The following is a 17902-nucleotide window of genomic DNA, read 5'->3' on the forward strand; positions in this document are numbered from 1 at the left end:
TCCTTCAAACCCTGCAGAAGGCTTAAATTAGGAACTGCTAATATCAAGATGGTGCATGGTACTTGAGAAACAATAGCGGCCACAATGGCAAAGGTGAAGCAGGGCTGGAGTTACACGCAAACAAAAAAAGGTTGGGGGTACCCAGATAACAAGCTGAAATGGTTTTGGACAGGACTCCTAGTTATTCGATATAAAAGACTCAAATAATGCATATTCAGAGTTTATCAAGGCTTTTGTAGAAATATACTCTAAGCCCTTTCCCTTCAAGAACAGTAGGCAGTCTAAACGAATAAGAAAACCATGGATCACGCCAGAGTTCAAAAGAATGATAAAGCGCAAAAACAAGTTGTACCATGCCTTTTTAAATAATCGCTCTCTAGAATCTCTAAACTTATTTAAAAAAAAACAAGAAATAATCTAAATGCTGAGCTTAGGCGTGCTAAGATTGTGTATCACCAAAAACTGTTCTCTGATGCTAGAATGAAATATTCAGACGCTGTCTGGAAAGTTGTAAATAACTTGTTACGTCGCAATACGAAAAATGCGCCAACTCAACGAATAATCTATAAGGGCTCTCAATTATCCGATCAGGCTCTTGCTGACCCTTTCAACAGCAATTTTTAACTACCCATTTATCTATTATGCATCGACCTGAAGTTCTTCATCTTGTAGCCCTTTCGAAAGCCTTTTCCTTGAGCCCACCAGTGAGACAGAAGTATGTACAACCTTTATGAATTTAAATAATAGCAAAGCCTTAGATGTTGGCAATATTCAGATAAAATCAGTCAAATATGTGCTATCTTTTATTGCACCTGTGCTTGCATACATCTTCAATTTGTTAATTGAAACGGGAGTTTACCCGGAAGAAATAAAGAAAGCAAGAGTGACAGTTGTGTTTAAAGGGGGAGATAAAGATGTAGTGTCTAATTGCAGACCAATAACTGTGATTCCAATGTTTTCAAAGGGCTTGGAAACAGTAATCTTTTCCCGTGCAGTGAACTTTTTTAAAGCAAAACAAATCCTGTCTGAGGCTCAATTTGGCTTCCGAAGGGGCAAGTCGACGGAAACAGCTTTGTTATCACTTAAGGAATGTATCCTGCAAAACATTGAGGCAGGTATTCTCACTATCGGACTCTTCATTCATTTTAGTAAGGCTTTCGATTCCCTAAACCATCAAATTTTAACTCAAAAACTTTCTCAAAACGGAGTTTGTGGAACACCTTTAGACCGCACGAAATCATACCTGCAAAATCGAAAACAATCTGTCTATATCCACAACCATCAGTCTTCTTTTCTGGCGGTAAGAAATGGTGTGCCTCAAGGCAGCATTCTGGGCCCGATGCTTTTTAACATCTATATAAATTACATTGTGCATATTTGGGACTAAGCGAAATTTATTATATACCCCGATGATTGCAGTTTACTAATCCCTGGTCACGACATAAACAAGTTAATTGAAGAGTGCAACGTAATCCTTACGAAACTAGAGAACTGGTCCTCTTCTCAGTTGTCTCCAAATAAATCCTACAAAGACTAAGGTAATAATTTTCCGTGCAAGGAACAATCCAGTCGAACTACAACGCGCTCCTAAATAGGCAGGTCAAGAAATTCAAATTGTTGACAGCCACAAAATCCTTGAAGTTACTTTCTCGTCGCATCTCAGGTGGGATCGGCATGTGGAAAATATATGCAAAAAGCTCTCTTGAGTAGCAGCTGTTCTAACACGATGTCGATGGCTCCTTCCAACTCACGTGAAAATTCAAATTTATCATGCTCTTTTCGGTTCCGTAACTCTGGGCAACCACCACAAAAAACAAATGTGATAAAAATACAGGTTCTGCAGAAGAAAATGATCCGCTATACATTGCAAACCTTCCTTATCTGTCTCTCCAACGCAAACTGCTTTTAGAAATTATAACAATTCGTTTTGAACATATGTTTTTGCATTTTGAGGTTCTTTTACCATTCTTCTCCTGCTTATAGAGATTTCTTAATACGTACTACACATTTAAGGACCGCTTCGAATCGACTCTACACCTGAGACACCGGATCTCTGGTATATTTTATATTTTCGAATTATAAACTACAAACCCTTGAACAAAATTTACCGACCACTCTTAATAAGCACAAAGTTTTGGCTAGTGTTAAACCAAGCGAGTTAAAAATTTATTTTGTTAATATATAGCCAGGTTGCATTTTATGTGCCTCTGTTGTCTGCCGGTGCCATGTATGCCTATTGAGTGTTCTTGTCTCTATTTTTCTCGGGTATTCTATTTGTTTTCATGCGTCTGTAAACTACTGTTAGTGAACATACATGCTCATTGTTTTCATTGCATTTAATCTATATGTCACTTGCTTCGTTGTTTTTGTGTTTGTTCTAATATATATATATATATATATATATATATATATATATATATATATAGAGAGAGAGAGAGAGAGAGAGAGAGAGAGAGATTTAAGAGAAGTGGGCACTTCTACAGCGACACATTTATTTATCAACGTTTCGACCGCGGTGCGGTCTTCTTCAGGACTGTAGTGGTCTCGCGTCAAATGGACGTTTTAAGTTTGTGAGCTGCAGAGGAGGGCAAAAGGAGTGTAACAAGCAAATTGCAACAACAGTTCAAAAAATTGAACAAAAAGTAAAAAAATAAAGATAGGGGTGCGGGGAGCAGACAGGGACAAGATTGGGGGAGGAAGCAAAAAATAGAAAGAAAAGAAAAAAGGGAGGGACTATTATAGTAAGGAAGGAGGGGGTAAAAAAAGAAGATGGCAAAACGAGAGAAAGGAAGAGGAGGACGGTGCGGGGAACATGGGCAGCGCGGCAACCGCAGCCGTACGAAAGCAAAACGTGCAAACAAAACACACAAACAAAATGCACAAACACAAAGATGGGCGCCGCTGCAGATGCGTGGCCAAAGAGGCGCCGCTGCGCAAATGACACTGGCAGCGACGAACAGGCCAAACCAGGCGCCTTTTGGGGGGTCTCACTAATTTCCGGTGAGCCGAGGGCTAGAACGTTAAGGAAGGAGTGGGCTACGTTAACGAGCACATGTGTAAGAACTTACTCAGGGGGTCTGGGTTTCACTGAACAGTGCATTCCTCTCCCTGGGCGGGTCGTTGAACCGACTTCGTCGGGAATACTTGTTTGTAGTGGAGGAGGGTTGGGCTAGCTGAGTACAAAGATTTCAAATTGTCGGAAAAAAGTAAGGAAAGAACGTCAAAGCTTATCAATACTGCACGAGGCAGGATAGTGTAAGTAAGGGTGGGTATGATTGCCTGGAATATACACTAGGAGTTATAAAGGGTATATCTGAGTTAGCCAATTAACGAGAGGTGTAGTATTATCTTGTTTGGAGGTCGTGAATAAAAGAAAGGCTACCAGGCTTTTCGTTATGATATTCTTGAATAGTATTAAACTTGCGGATAAAATAGAATTCACGTTGTTCACGTTCTCGCCTGTTTTTGAAGCCCCCTTAAATAATTGCTACTTTTAGTTGGTCAAATGGGTGTCCTGAGTTTACATGCTCGGATAGGGGAAGGTTTGGGAGAGACTTGGTGTGTGCGCGGTGATTGTTAAATCGAATGCGGAATGCAGTGTTTGTCTGTCCTATGTATTGCTGGTTACACACAGTGCATTCAAGAAGGTAAATAATGTTTGATGAGTCGCAGTCAAACTTGCCGTTGATTGAATGCTGGAAAACTGACCTCGTACTAGTTGCGGAACATGTAGTCTGCATGTGCTTGCAAACTTTGCAGCGACCTTTACCACAGGGCTGGCATCCATATTTTGGGGTTTTGTGTTCCTTGGAGTGGACTAGATGGTTCTGAATGTTTTTGGCACGCCTCTAAATCACGCGGGATGCGCATGTAAATATTTTCGATAGTCGTTGACTTTGCTGGAGTATATTAAAGTGCTTATTAAGAATTCTGTTTATGTTCGGTGCGTTACTGTTAAATGTGAGAATAAGGTTTGTAGTGTAATCATTTCGGTTATCTCTTCGGTGCCCCTGGAGTATTTTTTGACTACGGTTCAGATTTGAAGCTCTGCTTATGGCGTCATCAATAAAAGAACGTGGATAGCGCTGCGTTAAGAGCACGTAAACATTTTTAATGCTTTTTATACGTATATGTAAACATATTTTTTTTTATTGAAGTGCGTTTGTCGTGTACTGCCATTTCAGAGGCGCTTGGGCCCAGTCAAGGTGCTTTTTAGCAGCTTTTAGCTCTTGCATCTCTCTAGGATGTAACTTGCATACTGTAAAAATGAAATGAAATTTCATTTGGAACAGAAAGACAAGGTTTCATTTTGCAGTGCAAGCTTGCGTCTCTAGAATGAAAAGAGAACGTGACCTCGCACCGCTTGGGCCTGTCGTTTGACCCCTCGTTGACCTCACGGAAAAAAAAGGACGTCTCTAGGAAATTATTTGCGGGATATTTCCTCAGTCAACCTGAAGTGGAGCTTGCGTGAACGTAACTTGCGGAAGCTGATAGCGTGGCCAATGTTGCTGTTGTTGTTAGCCTATGAAAAGATGGCACATATCCACACTGGGCGATCGGCAAAGAATCCGGTGGCTATTCACCTGCACTCAATTAACAAAAAAGAAATCCACGCGGGAACGCAACACTGGTGGATGTGCTGCATTTCAGGAACAGACCGTGCAACAAGTAACAAAAATATTCGTGAATCAGATTTTACAATGCATAATGAACCATGACTGTACCAAAGCAATGAGATATAAGTGAAGCATTTCATTCCTTTCGTGACAGAAATAAGTTATGAGGTTTGTTGAATAATTAAAGTGATTTTTGATGGCAGCTAGTACGGGTCATTTCAAGTTATAGCTCAAGATTACAATCACATCTGATATAGATGACACGCATGCTATGAAAGCAAGATAATTTTTTTTCCTTTTTTTATGAGAAATGCACAGGCAGTTTCAAGGCTTGCTTCACAATTTGATTTCTGGCGTATACACAAAGGCATGCCTATAAATTATTCGTGTGTTACACCAGAACCAACACTACTTAAGTTGGTAAATCATGTTCATTACCTAGGTGTCATTAATAGCAAACATATACTAATGCTGCTAATCCTATAGAACAAACAGCGGTTTTATGAAGACGTTCAGTAATACATGATACAGTTGCGTCCATCAGGTAATAAACTGTGCGGCAGTTTCAGTTTCTCTTCTCTTATTTTCAAATTCAGTTCTCTTACTTTCAGTTTCTCTTCTTCAGAGTTTCAGTTTCAGTCACATGCATGTTGCTTGACACCACGTATACGTGACGCAGGAAAAGTAGAGGGGGGGGGGGGGTTGGCGGGAACTTGGCGTCAGCATGACATCGCTCGCTCCGGTGTGTCGTTCGATCTTGCATCTACAATACAACAACGTGCCGACGAGGTAAACCTTTACTATGAGTTTCACGGGATCTCATGCCCCCTCGTACATTCCTGGGAACCCCGGGCCAGCCACCAATACCATGGAACCAGTGGAAGGCACTGTTTTCTACCTACTTAGAGGCGTCTGGCGCCTGAGTTTGCTGCGTCCCGGCGCAAAGCTATGCTTCTGCATTCGCGCGGCGTCGAAGGTCACCGTCGTTGCGGAGCGCCTCCCGCCACGGCCGCAATTTTAAAACGAAGGAGACCTCAATTAAATGAAGTTACGAAAGGCGAAGATGCGTTTCTAACCGCGCTCAACACTTGCGACCGTCTGTTCTCAGCCACGACAGAACGCCATCGCGGTTGAAGATATGTTTACAGAACCCTGGTGAGCCTGTCAGAGGTTTATAATGCTCAGTTACGCGAACTTGCGAGGAATTGCGACTTCGACAATTCCTGCCGCTCCCCGCGACTGCTCGGTGAACAGGGGCGACATCGCGTTTTTCTCTCTCTCTTTATTTCTCTTTCTTCCTTTTCTAGTATTTCTCTTTTGTGCCCACCTTCTTTTCAGCATCCGATTGCTTGTTGCTCTGTTCATGTGGCGGACATGTGTGCCAATTCCAACTCCTTAAGAAGGGGAGGAAGATCGCTGTTGTAACTTCAGTCTTGAGAAAGGACAGGCTCTGTCAGAAACGTCGACTCAAATCTGTCTAAATGAATGAAATATATATATATATATATATATATATATATATATATATATATATATATATATATATATATATATATATATATATATATATATATATATATATATATATATATATATATATATATAGTTACCCTTGATGTACTGTCTCTGTACGCCAACATACCGCATGATGATGGCATCCGAGCTCTGGTCGCATCCTATGGAAAACACAGAAGCGCTGATGCTCCTGGCCAAAGTTCCATCGCTGCACTTACTAATCTGGTCCTCAAACTCAACTCTTTCGAATTCTACAACTCCTTTTACCTACAAACGAGTGGTACCACTATGGGAACGAAAATGGCGCCAAGCTATGCCAACATATATATGCATAGCATTGAATCGGAGTTTATCCGCTCACACCCAACAAAACCGGCTTTTTACAAACGCTTCCTAGACAACATATTAATGGTATGGACGAAAACCGAGGACCAATTCATCCAGTTTATTTCAGCATTTAACGACAAACATCCAAACCTCTGTTTCACACACACTTACTCCACCAGTCAAATTAATTTCTTGGACGTCTAAGTTCGAGTGGGAAAGGGTAGCTTAATCACCAGTGTCTATAGAAAGCCCACGGATAGATTGGTTTGGTTTATGGGGGTTTAACGTCCCAAAGCGACTCAGGCTATGAGGGACGCCGTAGTGAAGGGCTCCGGAAATTTCGACCACCTGGGGTTCTTTAACGTGCACTGACATCGCAAAGCACACGGGTCTCTAGAATTTCGCCTCCATCGAAACTCGACCGCCGCGGCCGGGATCGAACCCGCGTCTTTCGGGCCAGCCGCCGAGCGCCATAACCACTCAGCCACCGCGGCGGCTCCCACGGATAGACAACAGTACCTTCATTACAAGAACTGCCACCCACGCCACTGCAAAAGTTCGATTCCATATTCCCAAGCCATCAGATTCAAACGGATCTGCTCACGACCAGAAGACTTCAAAGAAAATTCTAACCGTATGCGGGAGGTTCTGAGGGAGCAATGCTATCCGCGGCCTCTATTATTGATGATGCCATTAGGAAAGCGGAAGCAAAAAGTCGCAACGAAATGTTTGGGGATCCCCCATCAGCAACCGCAAATGACACTGCTCTAATCTCGTCTTAACCTTCGCAAGCAATGTTCCTAATGTCAACAAAATTCTAAATAAAAACATTTCAACATAATCGAACAAAACGATAGACTGCCAACAGGCTACCAAAAAAACACATAATTATGTAGTTCACTCTACTCTCCATAAGGGAAAGCCTGTTGGTTGCCTACCTTGCCGGAAGACTCGATGTCAAGTTTGCCAGCACATGCGGACAACCACACTAGCTCAAAGCACGCACTCTAACTTCAAACACTCCATCCGTGAAAACTTGAATTGTGACAGTAGTAACGTAGCATACATGCTCGAGTGTGGTGATTGCCACATGCAATACATTGGCCAAACCGAGAATTCCTTCCAAATTAGATTCAACAACCACTGCGCGCACACCAGATCTCTTCCTCTCCTCCCCCTGTAGAACCATCTTTCCCAGGAAGGTCACGAGTTTCACAAACTAAAAGTTACGCTGCTACAGAGCGACTTCCAAAATACCCGTGAGCGTGAGCAACGAGAATCATACTTTATATATCAGTTTAATACTGTGCAGGTCAGTATAAATGAAAACCCTGACACTCTCTCCACACTTCAGAGGTCATAGTCCTAGCCCTACTGAAATTGAAATTCACAGCACCCCGACTGCATCGCCTGAGGTTATGCCAATTTGCGTGCTTGCTTCCACATTCCGCCCTTCTCCTCCCCCTGCCATTCTTTCTTGCTCATGACCATAGAAAACAGTTGTGACAGCAAAGTATATTGCCTATTCCCCCCTCAAAATTATATATTTTTATATATTTTATTTTTCTTTATTCCTTTTTTCCTGCTTTGCCGATAGTAGAGCGCGATGTTCCATATAGGACAGTTAACCCATTGCAATAACGGACACTTGGGCGATTTCGCGCCTTCGTTCCCCATTTTCTTTCTGTTACTCTCCTCTCTCTCTCAGTTTCTAGGAAGGAGCACTCTTTTTGTCTCCGCGACGGAACGCGGGGCGGAGGCGCCCTTCTGACGCGAGGCAGCGCGGAGACATTTGTGCTTTGCGGCGTCCGGCTGCGGGATCGGGTTTCTAAGGGGCGTTTGGCCGGCCGCACCACCGCCGTAACATTTTAACTGTTAACAGCCACACCCGCGGGGAGCGCATCGCGCTCTGAGGCATATGCGCGCAGTGTTGTTTTCCGTTTGTTTGTTCTTTTCTTGCTGCTTTCATGTTTATGATATTTTCTTTCCTCGTGTTCGAACCTCTCGCTACCACGGAAGGAAGCTTCCCCCAATAATAATTCTTGTCGGCGCCCCCCCCCCCCCCCTTATTTTTTTCTTTGCGGACAACTCACCCCTCTCCGCCCCCGCTGTCTCTAACCTCCGCTTTCTCCTTTCTGCCCCCCCCCCCTTTTTTTCGTCTGTTCCTATGACCACCCTACTTTCCCTCAGTCGAAGAGAGGAGTCTGGTCGCTGGCTGTCGCCCCCTGTCCATCGAGCAGCCGCGGGGAGCGGGCAGAAAAAAATAAAAAGAAAGGAAAACGAGGAGCGGGGGGGGGGGGGGGGACAATAGGCGCCCCTCAAGGCAGAGCGGCGGCGAGTCCACAGATAGACGGTGGAGGATTTGCGGAGATGCCTGTTCTCGAGTGCCGCTGGCCAGAACAAGTAAACAAATAAGCAGAATAAAACTCAGACAGGGCAGGAAACTTCCCTGGAGCCTCTTCGGCAGGAATAGTCAATGCGGAATAAGCGTCGCAGTTAGCTTAACTAGACCGTCCCCAACCGGACATGACGTCAACAAAAGTCACGTGACCATGACGTGCAGGCGTGACGTCACATTTTTTGACCAATCAGCGTTTCCAGCCAACCTACCCGCAAACGCTTGTGACTGCTTCGCCGAAGTCTACATCGATGCAGGCTAACTTCCTGTCTAAAGATGGAGCTGATGTACGCGGATGAGCGAGTCGTGCTCTTGCGGGCGTCGGACTGTACCCGGAGTATAGGAAAGGAAAAAAAAGTGAGTCATTACATTATGTTATTTGGTACGCAAACTTGTGGCTAATTAATCTTCGTGGACGTGCGATTCCTAGCAGTGAATCACGCAGGAGAAAATCGTGCGGTTGAGAGATTTGCTACAGGAGCGGGCCCTGTAGGTCTGTTCACGTGATCCGGCATCTTACGATGGCAGATCTTAATTAGCACCTTGATTTTAGAGATTAATACTCGTCGCTGTCGTTTGGTTCCTCGAGGGGCGTTAGGACGGCTGGCGTGACGGTTAACAAATGTGTTTTTCTGTTGCTGTATTAGTTGTATCAACTCTTTCGCGTACATTCTTTTTTATCTCTACACTCTCAGAACAAACACGCCGGCATGTTGCGAATTGATTTTAGTCTTTGCAGGATTAAAGCTCACTGCCGTCTTTAGGTTTATCGCCGTCGCCGAGTACCACGTACGGCAGACAGCAGGTTTAATGGCATGCATGTGTTTTCCTGTTGCAGTGTATATTAGCCGTATCGCATTTCGCGCATATTAATTACAGTCTTTCGTATTCTTTCTTATGTTTACAGGACCGTCTGGACGAGCACGTTCGAGGAGCATGTACAGTTTAGCATCAATAATAAAAGAATAATCGCATATCTCTTCAGCGTCGTCTTCGGAGAGCGGCCCCGTCTGCTACAAGTAGGCTGACCGATAGGCGCATCCACCAGTCCGGTTAATTTACGCGCAAACTCATTCCAGAAAAAATGTGCAAACTTGTTGAAAACACGTTTTTAATGATCGATATTGCTCAGTTAGAGAAAAGTTATAGTACAACTGTTCATAAGCTTTAGTTACATTTATACGTCGCGAGGCGGCGTGAGCAGTTGAGGTGAGGGTATTCGACTAGAAGGGGATGAAGCAATAAAACACATAGGAACAAGGATGACGGAAAAATTTTCAGCAAAGCACGTGGTACATAATTTATCCAAGGAGGATAGACCGGTTACAGCAATAGCTTCACTTGAGCAAGGAGAGTGGGAAAGGGCAGAGAAGAAGGTTCCTAGTGGCATATCAACAGGACCAGATGGTATCCCGATTATGTTGATAAAGAAGTTAGGACCAAAATCCAAGCAAACATTAATACAGGTAGTGAACAAAATGATAGTGGATGAGAAAGTCTCCGATGAATGGCGATTAAGTAGAATGAACATGATATATAAGGGAAAGAGGTACAAAGCAGACGTAAGTAAATATCGTCCCATAACAGTGACATCTGTGGTTTACAGGGTGGTGATGCAGATTATAAAGGATAGACTGCAGGCTTGGGTGGAGAACGAGGGGGTGTTAGGGGAACTACAGAATGGGTTCCGGAAACAAAGGAGGTTGGAGGACAATCTATTTTCATTGACACAGTGTATAGAAATTGCGGAAAAGGAACATAGGCCCTTATGGCTAGCATTTATGGATATTAGGGGAGCCTATGACAACGTTACTCAGGAGCATTTGTGGGACATACTGGGCACATTGGATGTGGAAAATGGAGTAATTAATCTTTTAAAAGATATATATAGAGGTAACAGAGTGCTCATAAAATGGGAAAAAAATGTATCAGGGCCTGTAGAGATACAGCGGGGGCTTAGACAAGGATGTCCTCTGTCCCCTTTGTTGTTCATGTTGTACCTGCAAGGGTTGGAGACCAAGCTAGAGGGGAGCGGACTAGGCTTCAACCTATCTTTTTTCAAGCAAGGGGAATTGATTAAACAGACATTACCGGGACTAATATACGCGGACGGTATAGTGATAATGGCTGACAACAAGGAAGACCTGCAGAAGTTGTTAGACATATGCAGTACAGAGGGAGATAGATTAGGCTTCAAGTATAGTAAGGAAAAATCTGCAGTCATGATATTTAATGAAGAGGGCGGCGAGCATAGAATACAGGAGTTCGTGCTAAATGTAGTGAATGAGTACAAGTATCTTGGGGTGTGGATAAATAACAGTGTTGAGTATCTGACAGAGCATGAAAAATATGTAATGAACAAAGCTAGTAGGAATGCAGCTGTCACGAAAAATAGGGCACTGTGGAATTACAATAGGTATGAGGTGGTAAGAGGGATCTGGAAAGGGGTGATGGTCCCTAGCCTGACCTTCGGTAATGCGGTCCTGTGTATGAGGCCAGATGTTCAAGCAAGGCTGGAAATTAGGCAACGGGGAGTATGGAGGTTAGCTTTGGGAACACATGGCAATACACCAAATCAGGGGGTACATGGTGATATGGGATGGGCGTCTTTCGAGAGCAGAGAGGCTAGCAGTAAGATAGCATTTGAGGAACGATTGAGAAAGATGGAGGAAAAGCGCTGGGCTAGGAAAGTTTTCAGATACCTGTATATAAAGAATGTTGACACGAAATGGAGAAAGCGAACTAGAAAATTGACAAGCAAATATCTGGACAGCAGTAAGGGGGCAAATCAGCAATTATCGGTTAAGAAAAAGGTTAAAGAAACAGAGAGAGCTTTGTGGAAAACAGGGTTGCTGACGAAATCGGCACTGGAAACATACCGGACCTTTAAACAGGAAATTGCCAAAGAAAATATCTATGATGATAGTAGGGGAAGCTCTTTGTTGTTTGAGGCCAGGGCTGGAGTTTTGCGGACTAAGACGTATAGAGTCAGGTACCAGGAGATAGACACTTTGTGCATTGCGTGCGGAGAGGAGGAGGAAACGGCTGAACACTTGATACTTTTCTGTAAAGGGCTTCACCCTACAGTGGAAGGCAGCGGGGCTGACATACCCAAGGCATTGGGGTTTAGGGATAGTGAAGGGAAAGTGGATTTTAAGAGGTTAGAAGTAACCAAGCGAAGGTTATCTGATTGGTGGCTAAAAGCAAGACAGGAGTAAAATTTCACAAGACATGGCTAGGTGGCTTGAGCCACCGCCCGATGTAAAGGGTTCAGCCTTATCCATCCATCCAATATATGGACATGTAGACAGCTTCCTAGACGTGTCACTAGACGTCTAGAGAATTGGAACGGACCATAAATGTATCGTGCAGTCTGGCAACACCGGTACTGCAGTCTGGCCGCCATTTAATTTACGCCAGCCGGATGACGAATCGCTGCCGCTTTTTCGTTGTCTTCCTGACTGCGGGAGTGTCGTCACCACAACGTGAGAGTTTGCATGAACATTTCATCATAGAAAATTTTAAAAAAGTAAGAATATAAAAGTTTGTAAATGAGCATTAAACAAATAACAAAATAAGCTCAAGGTCTTGCCCCCCCCCCCCTCAAGATATGTTCCGGTGTGAAAAATAAAAAATAAAAATTATATGATGTAAATGAGATATATAAAAATTAAAAAATAAGCTCAAAGTCCTGCTCCCCCCCCCCCCCCCCCCCTCGGAAAAAAGTTCCGCAGTCCCAGGACGCAGTCATGTTCGCGCACGGCTGCTGCGTGTACACAGCCCCGGACACCGGCGCGTTTGGCCATGAACACGTCGGACGAAGAATTGTCGTGTGCAACTCCTGCAGAAACAGCTTTGCTGCTGAATTGGGCCGTCGATTCTGGCTCGAGAACGCATGCGCATAACTGAAACTGCACCAGCACATTTATATGCCGCCTCCCTTCCGAATCGAGCATCGGGAGTGCGGTACAGACAGAGCTGCCTACGCGAGACGTGCTTCGTCGAAGAATGTGAAAAAGTGAGAGCAGGACAAGCAACTCGTCCTCACCTGCAAAATGCGGGGCCAACTTTGTAACGATCTCTTCAGATTATCCGTCGCTGAGCTCACGCCCCTGGCATTTCGAGTTGGTTGTATGCCGAAAGAATCGCCCTTCTTCGGCCATCATTACGGGTTGCTCTCTCGGCTGGACGAAAAGGACGCCAACATGGCCACATGAGCAATCCCAAACTTTTCTGCCGGCTTCCGGCGCCCGCGCGGAATCGTTGCTGGCTGCCGCGCTCTGTCAGAACATTGTGGGCGGCTTGGTGGTTGGTTGGCGCCCAAATTATAATTAATCGGGCCAACCTGCCCACCCCTGCACTCTCCGTAATTTAGGAGGGAGGGAAGCGACAAACTTCTCCACCCCGCGTGCGAAATATGAGGCTCGACTGCCGACCGGCGATAGGGGCCGCGCCAGATTATCCGCTGGTGAGGCGTACAGAAGTTCAGCAATAAACCCCTTCACTTGGCCAGAGAGCAACAACGATAGGTCACGAAACCAAGCGCAGCAAAGTGGGGTCCGTACAGAGGCGCGACGTAAAAAACAAGCGCAGAATTCGGACGCAAACTCTGACATTAACACACAGAAGACATAAGGGTCATTACCATACAACAATGCTACGCGAGAGAAGATTAAGACGCGGAACAGCGAGCGACAAGAGTGGGGACAAACGGTGGCTTAGCTGCGAAGTGGCGAGGTCCGGTCGCAGGGAGCGTCGGGGTGTGGGTGCTCGTTGCGTGGCTGACTGTGTGTTGCGTACACGGGCGAACTCGGGCCACCTCACTCACGTCCGCACGCACCGATTTCTCCAGGTCAACTGCTCGGCTAGCTCGGTAGCAGCGCGGCGGGGTACGCTGAATACCACCGTTTCAGGCGGAGCGTAGGGGCTGTTTGCGTCGGGGAGGCCGGAGGGCAGCAGGGTAGCCACGCTCGCGTCCAGGACCACACAGCAGGCGTCGAGGTGGTGAAGAACGAGCTGCCGCCATCGCAGTCAGCTGCGCCGGCTGCTGGGGGGTTGCAGGAACACGGGCCGTCGCTGCTGCAGCTGACGACGACGGCGCGAAGAGGCTCTCCCGGCGGGCGAGGGTTACGAGTAGAAGGGCGAGGGGCGCCTACGCGGGCGACGGGTCGGCCTAGCAGCTGGGGATGGGCGCCGGACGGCACTGGGCGGGCGCGGTGCTCATGGCGATCGTCGAAAGGAAGCGGGCGGGTGGGCCCGGCTGTGGCCAGACGGCGTCATCGACAAGCACGAACACCTCTCGGGAGGAGAGGCAGGAATCATCCGCTCCGCGTAGGGAGCGCCACCGTCGAAACAAGAGAGAAGGAGCGGCGGCGCACGAGTTTGGTCACGTGCCCGTTTCGCCATCGCCGGCCTTCGGGCCTTCTTCCCGTTCCGACGGCTGCCGGCGCGCTCGTTCCCGGCGGCAAGATCTCGCTGTGCATAACGAGCTGTCGGACGGCACAAAAACTTACTGTGAGCGCGCATAGAGCGTGTTGGTACTGGGAAATGCTTGGTTCAACCAGCTCATTTGCTCGTCTTGTTCAGACCGCCCGCATCCGCTCGAATGTACAACAAGCCGCACTACTCGTGGCCCAGCAGCACATTACAAGCGGGACAATGCCTGAAAGCTTGCTTTTTAGAGCTCGCTATATTTGCCGAGTGGAGGAATATGTGTTCGCAGCTATTAAGAACGCTCACTGCTCAGCACTGTGCACGCGACTTACAACCGAACGTGCGTGTGATCGCCGGCCGAATGCCCGGTGTTTATCCTCCGTCAACATTCTGGCTCCCAAAAGATAAATATGCATGCTTTTCAAGGGCCCCTCCAGAAGCTCGGCGACGTTCGACTGTGCTCTCTTGCTAAGTAAAGCTGAAAACTGCTCCGGAGTTGAGCACCCGAAGATGTAGCCAGCCGGAGTAAGCGGAAATATACATGCCTTGATAAATTTCACCGCTGTCCCGTGCATTAGCGCACCTCTAGAGCTTTGCACTGGGCGAGAGAATTGCATGTCGAAGCGCCTCCTCTGATGACTCTTGCAAAAGCTCCGTTGCCGCTTCCACCGTGCTAGCGCCAAGTACGCACGACAGTTTAGTGAGCACTGCGCCGACGCACAGGAAGAACTTGCTGCAAAGGTCCAAAATAGCACCGATTATATATTGAGAGAAACCCTCTAATGGAAACACAGAATTTAGCCGGCGTTTGAAAATCTCTGGCATGGTGCTCTGCATGGGGAAGGGACTTTGGGAGATAAAGACCGAAGGAGAGCGGTGCGGAAAAGGTAAGCAAAAAGAAATAGAAAGGAGAGACAGCTCCTCGAAAGACGGCGGCAATTGTGTCGCGAAATTTCCCACATGTAAAAAGTGCGTCTATTTTTCTGAGACTAGACCACAGGGACATTATTAGCTCTAGATATTAGTTCAATAACACGCACGACATCCGTATCACAGCCGGATTGCTTCAGAGTCGCTTGACGTTCGTACACAAGCTGTACAGCAGCGTTTCGCACTGCGCGCCGATGCTAACGACTGCTCCGAAGGCCATAAGTGGTGGTCATCCTAGTGGCGCCGCCTGTCTGTCGTGGACAGAGCAAACTGCGTCCAGGCGACAATACGAGTAGGGGGTAGAGAGTTCTTGACTACAGTGTTCTTACTTGAATGACCCTCCTGCACGAGGCCAAAATCGTCGCCGCCGCGCCGCGACATGCTTTCGAAAAACAGAGGCGTCTTCGCTATCTGGGCCGCCAAAGTAGGAGGAGGACAGGGCAGGCGTGAACTTTGTGACACCTCACCTGCATGGGTTAGCTGACCGCGCAAGGCGCCCAGCCGCTGCCGGTCAGACCGCAGAATACGAGGCCCGTGACAAACCAACGGACAAGGAGAGAGGGGGTGCTTGGCGCTGCGCGATGGCGAAGAGGCGGCGGTGAGGGGTGGTGGGTGGATGGGCCTTCAAACTGGACAGACGTCGGCATTTGGATGGAAAATGTATTTCTCGCTGTAGAAGAGCAGACAGCGACCAGCGCCAGTTACATGTCTTAAGAAAATTGAAACGCACGCTGCTTACGTTCGTGAACGCTTTTGACTCCGCACTTTGACAGCTATCTGCGTTGCAATGAATCGGCTCTTTCACATTAACACGTCTGGTTAGGGATCATTCGATATATAGATTTGGCATGAGTTCTGTGATTGTTCAAACGAATTTCAGGACGGGCGGCTTTTTCGACAGCGTGTTTACTGCACACTCGGCACTCTGTATTCGTGCCGATACGTTATGCTAGGTGCATCGCTATCAAGCGCTAACCGCATGAGGCGATAATTCTCTGCGACGCGACGCGTGATGGCCACACACGATAGCCAGGGCAGCCGCTGTCGCTGATTGCGTCGCTCAATTTATGGGTTTAAGGAAAATTTCACACATTGCCCAGAAGCGACTCGCGAGGCGGAAGGCATTGCGGGTGCGTGACTTCCTATCTAGTTTGCGAGCACAGTTCGTTTGTCTCGCGCAGTTTCAGCGGAAAGCTGCATGCGTGACACTCGCTTCGTCAAGAGTACGAGCCCTTGCGGTTGGAGTGTTTTCGACACTCGATTTCCGACTACTCAGCGGACTTTCTTCGATGTCTATTTCAGAAGGAATATTTCGTTTTTATTTTCCGGCGAATATTAATTTTTACAGCTGAATTAATGCCTTTTTCATCATGTGGTATTACAACCACATATACCGTGTATCACATATATCGTGTGGTGTACCACATATATACCACATATATCGTGTGGTATTACTACAGGGTCAAGTTTCATTTGCAGTTTATCGTGACATTTTTATCAAAGCACGTGTCGGGCGCGCGTTGTATCCCAACGTTGCCAGAAGAACGGTCGGCACGTTGTGTTTGTGTGCTTGCCGCTCAGCGGCGGCGGACGAGAGGACCCCCCCCGAGCATTGTGGAGGGAGGCCGGCGCCTGGCGGACGGCGAAGGCCCGAAGATGAACGGCAGCCACAAGGACGCCGCGATTATGTGCGCCCAAGAAACGGCCGCGTGCACTGACCGAGGAGGCGGAAGTTGACGGCCGGGGCGAAATGCTGGCCCTGCGAAATACGCCGTAGAAGGTTGTCGCCCGATAAGGCCACGGTCTGCGCGCCGCCTCCGTGACGACCGTCGGATTAAGGGAACCAGCGGAAGATGCCTTCCCAGGGAGCCGACCGAAGGGAGCAGCGGGGAAGCAAGGACGAGGGAGAGCGAGCTGGAAAGGAGGACCGGGAAGAGAGGAACGAGAAGAACGGTAGAGACGGGCGGTGGATGCGGAGACGAGAGGCCGCATCCCGACGGCAGAGTGGTGTCACCGCAATTGTGAATAGATGTGAATAAATTAGGCAAGACTGTGTAGTCGGAATGTTCGGTGTGGTCTGGCTGGATCGGGACGACAGGAAAACAAAATAGAGGAGGGAGGAGAGGAACCTGCCTGACTGCAGAACAGTCCATTTTTTCAATAATAAATTCACGAAGGATCCAACCTACAGCTGTGCTTGTGGACGGAAGTGTTACCGCCATTCAAAAAGTAATGAAGTTCAAAGATGGTGCCCTCTGACGATAATGCAAGTTTCCTTATAAAAATTGCGTTGTCTTGCTATATTTACGATGTCCAAGGTTGGGCTACAGTGCGATACATAACGTGATCTTCGTGTCGACAGCAGTGATGGTACTGCCGCCGCTCAACTGCTGCGATTGCCAGAACATGACATTTTCAGGACAGATGAAATGTACTTAATCGAGTAAATGCCCTAAGCGCGCGCCGACAGTTAAAGGAGTACAGACCCTTAATTTTTATGCCCCCGTTTCTTCGTGGCACCGATACGTGAGGCATTACCAAGCATGGATCACCACCACAGCGGTGGCAGAGTGGTTAAAATGAATGCTCTGTTGCTGACCCGAAAAGCGCGCTTTCGATACCGGCCTCTGCGCTCACATTTTGACGGAGGTGAAATGCCACAGACAAGTGCGATGTCAGCGCG

At 47.0% G+C, this 17902-nt stretch overlaps 1 protein-coding gene across 1 annotated transcript in view; it reads right to left on the reverse strand.

Annotated features, from left to right (window-relative positions):
- Positions 1–13984, reverse strand: part of LOC144115754 (uncharacterized) — a 328928-nt gene extending 314944 nt beyond the window's left edge. Inside the window, exons 1-2 of the mRNA XM_077650248.1 lie at positions 13569–13984; positions 12905–13040 (exon numbers count right to left, since the gene is read on the reverse strand). The gene's annotated coding sequence lies outside the window, so the exon portion shown is untranslated. The remainder of the gene's footprint in view (positions 1–12904; positions 13041–13568) is intronic.
- Between the last annotated feature and the right edge of the window lie 3918 nt (positions 13985–17902).

Source organism: Amblyomma americanum, chromosome 1, assembly GCF_052857255.1.
Source record: "Amblyomma americanum isolate KBUSLIRL-KWMA chromosome 1, ASM5285725v1, whole genome shotgun sequence".
Classification (NCBI taxonomy): domain Eukaryota; kingdom Metazoa; phylum Arthropoda; class Arachnida; order Ixodida; family Ixodidae; genus Amblyomma; species Amblyomma americanum.